Consider the following 14436-nt stretch of genomic DNA (forward strand, 5'->3'; position numbering starts at 1 on the left):
TTCATGCATTCATAATTCCAAGGAATACTATGAATTGACAGAAACTTTAGAATATGGAATTGGTAAGAAGTAGGGAACTGGTTTCTCTTCTCCTTTTCTACACCTTTTTCTTTCCAGCTTTGCTTTACCAAATGAATTTTTCTATAAGGCTCTGCCTCACCACAAGTCCAGAAATAATGGAGCTAAGTGACAATGAAACAAATTTTTGAAAGCATCAGTCAAAAGAAATCATTCCCCTTTCAACCTGATATTCTCAGGTGTTAATTCCAGTGATGGAAAACCATTCAAAACAACTTCTCACTGGCTCACCCTCAGTTTTCTGTAATATAGGTTAGCTGTTTGTAACAAGGAACAAGTCTATGCACAGGTGTTTCTGTTGGTCACTGACTGAAGACAGTGGTGGCAATAAGGAACCTAAGAATATTTGACTCCAAATGTGCTGATATGTTTGGAAGCAGAAGTTCTGAGAATTTTCAAGAAGTGTAAATAGGCTTTTAAGGAAGGAGAATGACAAGAATAAACATGGGGCTACGAAAAAGAGCAGAATTAGAAGTCATAAGGAGAGAGTTTACATACACAGGGGTCATGCAGCACCTTAGAGCTTTGTCATAGTTCTGTTTCAAAAGAAGGCCAAGACCTGTACATCCACTTCAGCAGGGCATCATTCAAATAGAGAAAGCCTAGTCACAATATTAAAATATTCTGTTAACCTTATAGAAGAGTCCATTAGAAAAGCATAATGTGATTTGAGAACATAAATCCTTCCAGCTAATAACTAGCAAAATAATAGTGGATGGATTTTGAATAGCATTTAAGGAAGAAATAGACAGACTCTATTTAAAAAAATTAAAATCTTTTTTTTTTTTTTTTTTGATTTTTCGAGACAGGGTTTCTCTGTGTAGCTTTGCGCCTTTCCTGGGACTCACTTGGTAGCCCAGGCTGGCCTCGAATTCACAGAGATCCGCCTGCCTCTGCCTCCCGAGTGCTGGGATTAAAGGCGTGCGCCACCACCGCCCAGCTTAAAAATTAAAATCTTAAGTAACCTGTGTCACAGTAAACACAGGTACAAATTTATGTTTAAAAGTAAGGACAATAACAACAATAATCATTACAACACTATAAATACAGTGAATTTTTTAAAGCAGGCATCAAGATACCAAGTTCAGCACTGTAATACTCACTGATTTCCAAAAAGTACTGTAGTGAGCCTCGCCTGGTTTAATCCACTGTTAGAGCAAGCTGTGTATTCTCACAGCTGCTTTCTTAGGCTTGTTTTCCAGTCTTTAGCTTCTTGGAAGCACTTACAGCTAACTCGGACTGAGCACAGCTCTCCCTGGGTTGGGTATGTCCTTCCCTAATCTTATCTTGCCCTCAACCCTTCCCCTACATCACAAGCACCTGCTGGCCAGTCACGCTTGCAACCCAAACCGAATTCTGCTGTGTCTCCCTTCTGTTAATCTCCCTGGCAGATTAGCACCAAGCACACGGGCCAATTCTGTTTCAAACCTTATTTTATTTTTATTTTCTGTTTCTGAGGCTTTTATATTCTTTTCAAATTGTTTCTTCTTTAAATTGGCAGAATATATGTGAACTTACTCTCCTATCATATACTTCACTTTCCATTTTCTTTGTAAAAAAAATACCATTTATTTATTTAGTATTTTATGTATATGAAGGTTTACCTCTATATATGCCCATGCATTATGTGTGTGCATGGTGCCCACACAGACCAGAAGAGGGCATTGGATTCCCTGGAGTTGGAGTAACAGACAGTTGTGTGCCACCATGTAGATGCTGGCAATTAAACCCAGGCCCCCTGGAAGAGCAACAAGGACTTGAAAACAGTGACTCTAAACATATAGTCTCATTCTGTAGTTTACACCCAAACTACATGGCATCTGCTGGGATTACAGAAATGAGAGACTGTACTCAGATAACTCCAGACTTTTAAATTGTATACAACTAACCACAACACTGGTATCTTCCTCAAGTAGATCACAGGTGATCATGAGAACAAAATTCTAAACCATTGATTGTACTAGAATGTGACAGTTACTCCAAGGTGTTGAGAGTGTGTGCCAGAAGGAGAAGAGAGAGGTGCTGTGGCAGTGTTGATGGAGGAAGCCAAAATGTACTTGAGGACTGTGGAAAGCAAGTTCAGGTATGGGAGGGGTGGAGTTGGGTAGGAGGCAAAGATGATTTTCAGTTAGATACATTAAAAAAAACAAACATACATTGGAGAATATATAATAGGAGAAACAGGTTTAGGGTAAGGTTTTAGTATGATCTATGAGTTTTAGAAGCATAAATCACTAAGAAAGTGGGCATAAAAGATATCGTAAGGCTTACAATATCATACAATACAGCAAATTTCCTGCAATAAACAGGTATTCATTCTCTCATATTTAAGTTGAAGGAATAGAACATCCTTGAGGGGAAGTAATTGGAGATAAGGCCAGAAGAAGCTCTAGAGAAGCTAGGAAGGAAACCGTAACTGACTTAGCCAGTGGGTGAGGGGAGAGGGTATTGTGTCATGTGACACTAAGACAGTGAACTAGACAGCTGGGCCATGGCAGGTCATTAGCTCATTGGGGGACCTATCAAGAATGAGACGCAGGACTTAGGACTGAGTAACGAGATGAAAGGGGGTACCACTGACATAGAGAGGAAAAATTGGGAGAGACCTTGAGGTGAGTACTGTCTGAGTTTAAGATGGACACTTCTTTTCTAGCTGCAGGATTCTGAGTCAGTCTCTTGATCTCTGTTTAGTCATTTAAAATAGTAATAGTATATAATACTTTTAAATCAGTGTAAAAAAGTATAATTAGCCTATTAAAATCACTTACTACATGAAAGTCACTAGCATAAGAATATTACATATATTAATTAACTTACTAATTTTTTACAACTACCCTATGAAAAATGTGCATTTATTGTACACATTTTACTGTAAAGAAGCAGAGACACAATGGGTCTTACTAACTTGCCCGAAATCACAAACCTGGGACTATGGAAGACTTCAGCTTAAACATATATATGATGGATATTAAAAAGGGTACCTTAACCAATAATTTATAATGATTTCCATTAAATACTGATCCTTTAAAAAATTGTTATCAGAGTCCTATGTGGTTATCCAATGTGGGCAAATAAGCATATTTTACCTATTTATTTATAATAAAAGAATTTACATAATACAATTTGTATGATATGCATGTACTTTACTGAAGCCTGGACAGATTTAAGTAAAATAAGACACACTATTTTGGGGAGGGTGTTATTTCTCATGTATTTTTAATGGAAGCATGGTCACTACAAAACAGCAGAGTGGCAAGCACGTATGTTGAAAGGGTTTCGACAGTTTTAATCAACGTGTAGAGTGTCAGCATCTTTAACTCGAGCACTAGACACAGAGATACATGAGTCCAACATTAGATTGGAGCTAGACGATGTAGATCAAACAACAAATTTGGTTAAGGTCCCTTAGGATATGGGTTAGTATAGAGAGGTAGACCCAGATAATCTGAAAACTGGAAAGGAAATGGCACTCTCCCCTCAACAAGTCTATAAAAGCATGTTAAATGTCTGTTAGTCCAAGTCTGTTGCAAAAGTCAGTAGAACTTGATTTAAAATTCTGTGAAGAACCATTCCTACTTGTAATGTTCGATGGCTCTGCAGGAACATAAAGTGTGAACATTAAGAGGAATAGCCAAAAGTAGATTTCTATCACTAAATCTTTAAAAACAAACCCAGATCAGATGCTGTGCCATGGACAATATCCACTAAACACTCTTCTTTTTTATTAAAAGACCATTCAAACTATTCAATTGCTTTTGTTTACTCTACAGAACTTCACCTTCAGAAATGCTCCCCGTTACTATGTGCAGAAGCTGTGCATGGCAGAATTGAGAGGGCAAAATGGCATCCTGGGCACTCAAGCGGAATATTAATGGGTTGGAGAAGATAATGGGATAACTATGGCCAACTATTTTTTGCTTGTCCTCCAATGCAAAGATCTTTTTTCCCCTTGCTTATGCTTGCATTTCCTGGTGTTTGTTGGCAAAACACAATGTTTTGCTCTACTCTGTCATAGGCTACAGGGTGAGGTTGCTACATACAGAAGCATAGAAGACAGAAGGGGTAAACTTTCTGTTCTCTTTCAATAGAGTGACGAGGAAACAAGAAATGAAATAAATAGGTGATAGCTGGAGCCCTTTAATTAGCCAGCCACATCCACTACACCCAGCAAATGTTTGAGGAAAACGTGATCAGGCCAGAAAGAGCATTAACTGTACAAACTGTGGTCACTCCTAAAATAAAAGCAAGAAAAATGACAACCAGGAAGTCGGAAAGTTAATAAATCCTCAAGAAAATCTTTGGACAAACAATGAGAAATACTATGTTCAGTGTTTGATTTTTATCCTGAGCAAGGTACACGTAGCAAAAATAGTCCAGGAAACTGAACACAGAAGTCAGTCTAGGTCTTTCATGCACATGGAGAAAAAGAGTCAGACATTATTACTGAGCAAAATAAAGGAGCTTTGTAGATTGAGTCAATGGAGAATTTTTGGTAACTGAGTTTCCAATAACAATCACAGAGAAAATTGTAGAGCATTCTTCTAGTATATCTTAGAACTAATTTGTGAGTGAATAATTTGTTTTATTTAGAGAAGCAAAAGAATAAGCATCAACACAAGAAACCAGCATATTAGAAACAAAAACTATGGCTAAGGGTAGTGACATGGGTAATAACAATCTTTAATGACACCTAACTCCATATTTTATTAAAAAATATTTCACAGACCTCTAGGCTTTATGGATGATGTGAATGGAAATATCTCAAATTGTTGTGAAATATGAGATAAAAGAACCAAATTTTTAGATTATTCAAATGATTACTTTATGATCACAGTCCTCAGTGAACATTTAAGACTAAAAATCTTTTAGTTATAATATTTTTAAATAATTAAGAATCTATTCAGTGGGTACTTGCCACTGAAATGCTGCTGATTCTTACAAGTGAGACTGCAAAGGACCTTGCCTTTACGGATCTTTTATTTCAGCCAGAAGCCCTACTCTGGGCAGTACTCCACATCTTTGTATTGTGTGCATGCAATTCTCTGGCATCAAGCAGTGAGCAGGTCTCAGTGGGTACATTATTTAGATGAAGCTGTGTCTCTTCCCTTGCTGTACAAAGCTGACTAGCACTCTTACATCTGAACAGGCAGGGAGGCAGATGATTGCATCCTTCCCTCTTTTTGTTACTTCCCTAACTATCTCTAGTGCTGGTTTGATCCATGTTTTCCTTCAGCAGACTGTTCCACTGTCTAGGGAGCCATAGAAGAAATCCTCGCAAATGCTTCATATGTTTTCATGATTAATGCTTTGTTTTTGTTTATTGATTACCTCAGAAGGTTTTATTCTATATGAACAAAACTGAATACTTGTAAAAAATACCGCTTTCTTATAAGAGGCCTAAACAGTCTAATAGTGTTCCCTGCTGTCTAGAACAGACAGTAAATAATCATTTAATGAATGGGTGAATCTAAAAAACAATAATTCCACCAAGTATTGCTGTTTTATGCTTTCCTTACGAAGTCACATCTTAGAAAGACTGTTTTACTTATTTAATGCTTGGGGTTCTATGCCACGGCACTGCTGTACCAAATAACCTGATTTTATTACATCATTTCTCCACTTCCCTGAATGAGACGAAGGAAGCACACTTTATGATGGCATTGTCTACATTCCATATAGAGTGGTACTAACGTTCCAGAAAGGACCAAATGGATCTCTAAGTGAATTGTAATCAAATTGAGATGATTTTAATTAAATCACATCTTTAAAATGACAAGATGATTAATAGTCTATTTTTTGTGGTGATGGTAGCTCTCTCTTTTTCAGACAGTTTCACTATGTAACCCAGGATATGTGGCCTGTAATAGTGATCCTTCTGCCCCAGTCTCCTGATGGGAGTGCAAAAAACAACTTGCCTACTATGCCACAATATCTTTTTGAATTTGCTACAAACATTTAACAGGAGCATAAAATTTATACTTGACATACTTGAAGAAAAGACAAAACAAGGACAGAAATAGTAATAGTTGTCCTTATTCTTTTAAACCTTAGAAGCACTGGAGGGTGAAGCGGCCTTTTCCTAGTAGATCATGCTCTGGTCTTTGGCAAATTCAGACAAGTTGTCTTGTATATCCCTTCTGTCATTTTGGCCAGTTTCCTGACATTTCTTCTTTCCTATGCCAATGCTTCTGTGTCAAAGGTCCCTGGGCACACTACATCTTCAACTATTTAGTAGGGAATTACAAAGCACCTAAGTAAAAATGCTACATATTTTTGCACATGGCCATTTTGTAAAAGACAAAAAGTAGAATTTACCCTATTCTTCTCCTTGAAAAAATTGATGGGGCCGAGGCTCACTTGGTATATTGATTACTTTCCATTTGTGCATGAAGTCCTGGGTTTGTTTGCCAACACCATGTAAAGAGGCTTGGAAGCCCATATCTGTAATCCCAGCAGTTGGGAGACACACAAAGAGGATCATAAATTCAAGGTCATCCTACCTTACCCACCTAATGAGTTGGAAGCCAGCTTTGGATATTAGAGTTTTTGTCTCAAAACAAGCAAAGAAAGATGACTACAATGTGTAGCAGACTGCTCTTCACACCTGCTTTCAGTGTCTTAACTACTTTCAGTACTTCTACACAGAACTAATGAAACAGTAGAACTATTTACTGACTTATCATTCCTTCTACATTCCCTGTGCACTTAGGGTTCTTGACTATTTCCTGTTTTCACTAACTGCTTGTAAAGAAGGATTTCCAGGATTAAACACTGTTTAAGATCCCCTGGTGTAAAGAGTAATGTACACTACAACTTCTCTCCCAACAATGCTCATCATGAAAAACACAGTAATCCACAAACACATTTTATATTTCAATTTACAGATATGATTTTTGTCGCAATATTTTCCCTTTTAGTGAAATAGATTTTTTTCTCACATAATATATCTTGATTACAGTTTCCACTTCTTTTTTTTTTTTTTGGTTTTTCGAGACAGGGTTTCTCTGTGTAGCTTTGCGCCTTTCCTGGAACTCACTTGGTAGCCCAGGCTGGCCTCGAACTCACAGAGTTCCGCCTGGCTCTGCCTCCCGAGTGCTGGGATTAAAGGCGTGCGCCACCACCGCCCGGCCAAGTTTCCACTTCTTTTACTCTTCCCTATTCCTCCCCAACTCCTCTCCAATCAAGATCCAGTCCCTTTCTGTTGCTCAATAGAAAACAAACAGGATTCTAAGGAATAATAATTAAAATATAACATAACTAATTAATATATTACAGTACAAAGATAAAACAAAAAGTAACACATTGGAACTGGACAAAATCAGCAAGCAGAAAGAAAGGCATCAAAGATAAGGCCCACTCATTGCATGCTTAGGAACCTCATAACTACACTGATAGAAGCCATAGAAGCTGCAATAGATAGACAAAGGACCTGGTGCAAACCCACGCAGACCCTCAATTTTCAGGAAATCTTCATTTTAAATGTTCTAACTTTTTCTAGTGAACAGAAATACCTATGAAGTTAATGTACAAATACTAGGGATGTCTGATTCAATTTCCAAGCCGTCATCTTAATGAAGAATGGCTCCAGGAGACAGGGCCACAGTGACAGACATCATCTGGGGGTGTTTTGTTTTGACTGTCACGCACTGAATGGCCCTATTCTGATGTCTGGCACCCAAACACTTCCCCCCAACAACCATCTCTTGAGTTCTCTTATCATTTTGCTTTTTCCCAGGTGAAATTGTCATACTCTCCTCAGATGTTTAATTTCTTTACTAAACTCTCAGATCAGTCCATGTCAAAGTTGTTGTTGCCTTTTATGAGTAGATCCAGTTCCACATAATTAGTGCTTGTGTAGTTCATCATTTGGGGATATTTCTCCTTCCTCCTCTCAGGCTCACAGAAGTCTTGCTGATCCACAAATGCACTTTTGTTATTTAGGTTCACCTGAGAAGAAGGCAGGTGGCCTGTTTGTCTTCATTTGATCCAGATTCCTTCCTAGTTTTGAGTTCCCTCCCAGAGAGGGACAAAGCGTCTACACCTTTGTAAGAATCAGCCAGAATTCCTTAGACAGAAGTAAGCCTCATCCCAAACAACCATTCTACAGAGACAAGAAGTCAGTGAACTTTCCTAGTGAAGACACTCATCTAATTCAGTCCTAAGCTTTTGAAAATAGACCAGAACGTCAGAATCAATTACCATTTCAGTATTAGCAGCTGTTTAGTCACTCAGTAACTATCCTGTTAAGTTTGTTTTATGAAAAGTTGCTACCCTAAAATTATTTGCTTTGCTGTATATGAAACACACCTTTAGAAAAAGATCTGCTGTCAAATCTTCCACTGACCCACAAAGAACCAAACTGGGGGATACTGGTCAGTATAAGTTATGTGATCACCAATGATCCACATTTTAATGTGTAGAAAAACTTCTTTCCTATTCTTCCTAGGAGTTAACCAGCTAAGAGTAGGAATCTTTCCAGTTATTTTTTGTGCATTAAATCAGTAGTGACTTGAAGCCAGAAAACATTTTCTGAGCCTGTACACAAAGTCCATTCAGCCTCCACTCTGATTTTTAAAAACTATTTTTGTAACCTTGAAGCAAAAAAATAATTCGTGGTTTTAGAGTAGTATAACCAAAAGATTAGTATTAAAAAGGCCTAAAAGATAAACAAATTGCACTAAGATATAAGATTTAGGCATAAACATAACTTTTGAAAATATACAGGAACAATAATTTGAACTAAAGTTTGATGAAAACTTTGCTTCCTCAAATAATCTTTAAAAATGAGATATGAAATTCAATAGGGGAAGTCTTACAGAATGAGTTGGAGCATTTGGCAATCTAGAATTTAAGGGTCCAAAATAAAATGTCTTTATCTTCTTAGTTGCAAATAGACTTCTTAACAGAATCATTACAAATTGAATTATGGTATCAGAAAGCATACACCTTCCCAGAGATTCACATAATTGATTCATAGATAAGAGTACGTCAGCTACAAAGATACAGACAGTTACACTCCTAAATAAAAATAATTCTGCTTACCAGCTTCTAGAGGAACGTGCTTGCCCAGTCACAGCATTTTAAAACTTGCTTCAGGGAGACCGTTGAAGGAGACACAGAAAGTAAACATACCAATTCCCCAGCCCAGCAGCTGAGAACTCTGGGAGGAGGCACAGGGTCTCGCCCATTCATTTGTCTTCTAGGCTATCCTGACATCTGACAGCCATTGACATCCCGAGCATTCCAGCACTTCAGACTCATGCCTAAGAGGAGATAAATATAGGACTCTGACACCTGAGCCAAATGAAATGAAAGCTAATGTGAAAAATCGCCCTTATTTTGTGCCTCAGTTCAGGTAAATAAAACCCTTAATCCTCTTCCTGCTGAAACCTTGTTATGTCCCTGAAGAAATAGTTGCTGTGCTTATGAAACACATAAATTCAAAATCATCTGTGATTACTAGTCAGTTTTTGTCTCGTGATTATCCTTTGCTCTGATACAGATAGTCTTGGGCTCCTTTTCTGACCAAGTATAAAACAGTACAACAGCAGTTCACTATGGTTTAATCAACCGTTTTGCTCCAGCCACTGTGGAAGCTATTACATATTAGACTAAACTGTGAATGTCTACATGGCAAGCTTTCTTAGTAAGTTTTTCCTTGTTTTCAGTTATAGTTTGGTCATTCTTGTTTAACTTATTTAATGAGTCAGAGTGTGCCACACACTACTGTGGTATTTAGGTTTAAATTACTGTTATTTAAAATCTTGATGCAGGGGGAGGGGCTTGGACCTGCCTCAACAGAATGTACCAGGCTTTGCTGACTCCCCATAGGAGGCCTTACATTTTTGGTGGAGGGAATGGGGGGTGGTTAGGGGGGTAGGCTGGGTACGGGGATCAGGAGGAGGGAAGAGAAGGGGATCTGTGGTTGGTGTGTAAAATGAATTTTAAAAAATTATTAATAAAGAAAATCAATCTTTTGAATGGTTGCTTTCTGCAGTTGGTTTAGAATGAATTTGGCTTAATACTACAGGTAGGTACATGAATAAGGCTGGACCCTCAATCTGAGTAAATTCTGTGATTAAAATTAAACTCCAATAACAGGTGGCATGTTTTTAGCAACACATCACTGGTTTCGTAAATAATTCATGTATTAAGAATTTCTCCATAGTTAAACAAACAGAGAGATCAAGAAAGACCAAAAAATCAAACAGGACACTGCTGTTTCTTTTTAGATGGCAAGTTTTTTATTTGACAACTCTATCCTAGAAAGGTACTAAGGGGAAAGACAAGGCACAGTTCCATGTTTTGTGAAACTCTCCTGTAACAAATAACACTTACCCTCTACTTTGTCAAATCATCAATAACAGTACTCCCTGTGATATTTCAGTGACAGCTCTCATGAGTGGAGACATCCATGTGCCTGGCACTTTGCTGTGTGTGGATAGAATTATTTTGGTTCCTTGTCCCAAATGAACCCTTCCAATAAACTTAATAGTTATAAGCCTATTCTACAGAAAAGAAAATAAACTGAAATATTACTTGTATCAAAGTAGCCATTTTATGAGCAATTCCAAGGTTTGATTTTATTTATTTATTTATTTATTTATTTATTTATTTATTTACTTACTTACTTACTTACTTACTTACTTACTTACTTACTTACTTACTTATTTTTGTTTAGGCAAAATTAGGGAAAACATAGAAATGTCCCCTAGGGAGAATTACACAAACAGCGGGAAATCACGAGAAGCATTGTGTCTGAACACACACACAAAGACAGACTGTAATTAGCCCGCTGTACAGGGTAATTTCACTTGTGTGTCTTTCCTCCTGACGGCTTGTATAAGACTCTGTCCTAGGACATGGAGGGGCAGTTCTGGTAACAGCAGCTCCAGTGCAATCTGACTTCTGATAGGTGACAGATGGGAGGGGTAACCAAGTGGTAATGACTGCAGTGGCTTACTTTCTTGCTCAATACCAGGAAAAACCTGCAAATGAAGTCTGAACCATATATTCTCAAATATAACATAATATGGCTCATATATCATAAAAAATATATGATTTTGTGTATAAGATGCTTACCATTTAGATTTAAAGCTACTCTGCTCTTTTTTTTTTCTTTTTTTCAATTGAAGAAAACAGTTGGGAATAATCTAGTGAGCCTTGCAGCAACTCTTTTTTAATTTAATTTAATTTTATTTTACAATACAATTCAGTTCTACATATCAGCCACTGATTCCCTTGTTCTCCCCCCTCCCGCCCCCCCTCCCCTTTTCCCCAGCCCACCCCCTATTCCCACCTCCTCCAGGGCAAAGCGTTCCCCAAGGACTGAGATCAACCTGGTAGACTCAGTCCAGGCAGGTCCAGTTCCCTCCTCCTAGACTGAGCCAAGTGTCCCTGCATAAGCCCCAGGTTTCAAACAGCCAACTCATGCAATGAGCACAGGACCTGGTACCACTGCCTAGATGCCTCCCAAACAGATCAAGCCAATCAACTGTCTCACCCATTCAGAGGGCCTGATCCAGTTGGGGGCCCCTCAGCCATTGGTTCATACTCCATGTGTTTCCATTTGTTTGGCTATTTGTCTCTGTGCTTTATAGACGGGGTTTCTAGCACAACGATTAGGGTGTTTGGCCATCCCATCACCAGACATGTAGAAGGCTGCAAATAGATCCATTTCTATCACCGAGCACAAAACTTAAGTCCAAGTGGATCAAGGATCACAACATAAATCCAGCTACTCTGAACCTGCTAGAAGAGAAAGTAGGAAGTAGTCTTGAACTCATTGGCATAGGAGATCACTTCCTAAATATAACACCAGTAGCACAGACACTGAGAGAAACAATCAATCAATGGGACCTCTTGAAACTGAGAAGCTTTTCTAGAGCAAAGGATATGGTCAACAAGGCAAAGTGACAGCCTACAGAATGGGAAAAGGTCTTCACCAACCCCACATCTGACAGAGGACTGATATCCAGAATATATAAGGAACTCAAGAAATTAGACATCAAAATGCCCAACAGTCCATTTAAGAAATGGGCTATAGAACTAAACAGAGAATTCTCAACAGAGGAAACTCAAATGGCTGAAAGACATTTAAGGAATTGCTCAACATCCCTAATTATCAGGGAAATGCAAATTAAAACAATTCTGAGATACCACCTTATGCCTGTCAGAATGGCTAAGATCAAAAACACTGAAGACACCTTATACTAGAGAGGATGTGGAGCAAGGGGAACTCTCCTCCACTGCTGGTGGGAATGCAAGCTTGTACAACCACTTTGGAAATCAATATAGTGCTTTCTTAGAAAATTGGGAATCAATCTCCCCCAAGATCCAGCTATACCGCTCTTGGACATATACCCAAGGAATGCTCAATCATACCACAAGAGCGCTTGCTCAGCTATATTTATATCATCATTGTATGTAATAGCCAGAACCTGGAAACAACCTAGATGCCCTTCAACTGAAGAACAGATAAATAAATGTGCTACATATACACAATGGACTACTATTCAGCAGAGAAAAACAATGACATCATGAGGTTTGCAAGCAAATGGATGGATCTAGAAAAAATCATCCTGAGTGAGGTAACCCAGACTCAGAAAGACAAACATGGTATGTACTCACTCATAGGAGGATACTAGATGTGGAACAAGGATGTCTGGACTGCTACTCACATCACCAGGGAGGCTACCTGGAAAACAGGACCCCAAGAAAGACACAGGGATTGCCCAATGACAGAGAAATGGATGAGATCTACATGAACAACCTGGACATGAGTGCGGGTAATGAAGGGCGAGGGTGGAGGGAAAGAGAGCTTAGAGGAGTGGGAGATCCCAGCTGGAACAAGAACAGAGAGGGAGAACAAGGAATAAGAGACCATGATAAATGAAGACCACATGAGAATAGGAAGAAGCAAAGTGCTAGAGAGACCCACAGAAATCCACAAAGATACCCCCACAATAGACTACTGGCAATGGCAGAGAGACAGCCGGAACTGACCTACTCTGGTGATGGGATGGCCAAACACCCTAATTGTCGTGCTTGGAGCAATTCTTAATAGCTGCTAGACATTCAGATTTAAAGTTCAGGTAACAACCATCCCACTAATAATAGCAGCTGCTGAGAGAACATTTCTTATAAGACATCATCATGGTTTCATTTCTGTCTGAAAATCTTACTCCAAGGAAGCAATGAAATTTATCAAGCCTCTAAAATGTCACTCCAGTTTTGAAATTGCAGTAGCATTTATGTTCTCTTTCCTACCCCCTAGTGATTTTCTTTCTTTTAGATGCATTCTTCTTCTACTAGGCCAGCATTAATAATTAATGAAGTTCACTTGGTCATTAATCAATATATCAGACTGGATATATTTAGAATATATAAACTTATAATACAATCATTTTCAAAATCATTTCATATAAGCCAAAATTTTAAATTATAAAAACCCTTTGTATTTCATTGCCCATTGTTTGAGAGTTCATGGTGAACTGTTTTGAATCCTTGGCTCAGTAATGTAACAGGGAAGGAACAGTGTGTGGCCTTCTAGGGAAAAATTGGCATAAACTCCTTGACCCACTGGAAAACAATGAGTAATTGTCACTGAAACACTTAAACATTAACCTTGCTAACTTAAGTTTCAGAAAAACATTTTTGGGAAACATCCTTGTATAACTATGAGCTTGCTTAGCTTGACCATAGGGTCAGAAAGACATTTAATGGATAATTTATAACTAAGTGTATCACCAAATTCTTCCTGGGGTTTTCTGTAGTTCTTTTTCCCATGTTAGCGTGGAACAAATGGTGTCACTCTAAGCCATCCTTCCTAAGGAACAGGTTCTTGAAGGAGATTGTGATGTTTTGATTTACATTTCTCTGCTTAACTTGTTCTCAAATCTACCATGTGTAATGTCTTTTTTCTAAACATAACATTAAGGTGAAGGTTTTGTTGTGACTCCCTCAACAAACTTAATTCTTTCCTTGGTTGGAGGGGCATAATTTGGAAACAGTATCTCACACTATAGCTCGTGCTAGCCAGAGCTCACAATGTTAACTGGGTTTGCCTCAAACTCATGGAAATTGTCTTGTCTCATTTTCAATGTATGCCACAAAACTGACTTTTCTCCTAGGAAAACGTTAAAAAAGAAATTAAATTGTTTTCCTGCATACATGGTAGCATACATAATAAATAGGTAGATTTAGTCATTCTACAAAACATATGTGTTGTAAGCATTACACTATGATTAACATACAACTTACGCTTACATTTAAAAATTACAGTAACATGTTTGTAAAGTATTGAATTTAGAAGAAATTGCTTCCTATTTGCTAACTGTTAAGAATGGAGCCTGAAGG

At 38.1% G+C, this 14436-nt stretch overlaps 1 protein-coding gene across 3 annotated transcripts in view; it reads right to left on the reverse strand.

Annotated features, from left to right (window-relative positions):
- The window catches only part of Cd36 (CD36 molecule (CD36 blood group)), a 73788-nt gene extending 64370 nt beyond the window's left edge, over nucleotides 1–9418 (reverse strand). The window contains exon 1 of one of the 3 annotated variants that reach the window (XM_006971085.4): nucleotides 9121–9418. The gene's annotated coding sequence lies outside the window, so the exon portion shown is untranslated. Of the gene's footprint in view, nucleotides 1–1181; nucleotides 1315–9120 lie in introns of those variants that run through there. The other 2 variants (XM_076566322.1, XM_042272934.2) reach the window with 2 other exon arrangements.
- Nucleotides 9419–14436: the final 5018 nt, after the last annotated feature.

The sequence above is a fragment of the Peromyscus maniculatus genome, chromosome 3 (genome assembly GCF_049852395.1).
Source record: "Peromyscus maniculatus bairdii isolate BWxNUB_F1_BW_parent chromosome 3, HU_Pman_BW_mat_3.1, whole genome shotgun sequence".
NCBI classification, from domain to species: domain Eukaryota; kingdom Metazoa; phylum Chordata; class Mammalia; order Rodentia; family Cricetidae; genus Peromyscus; species Peromyscus maniculatus.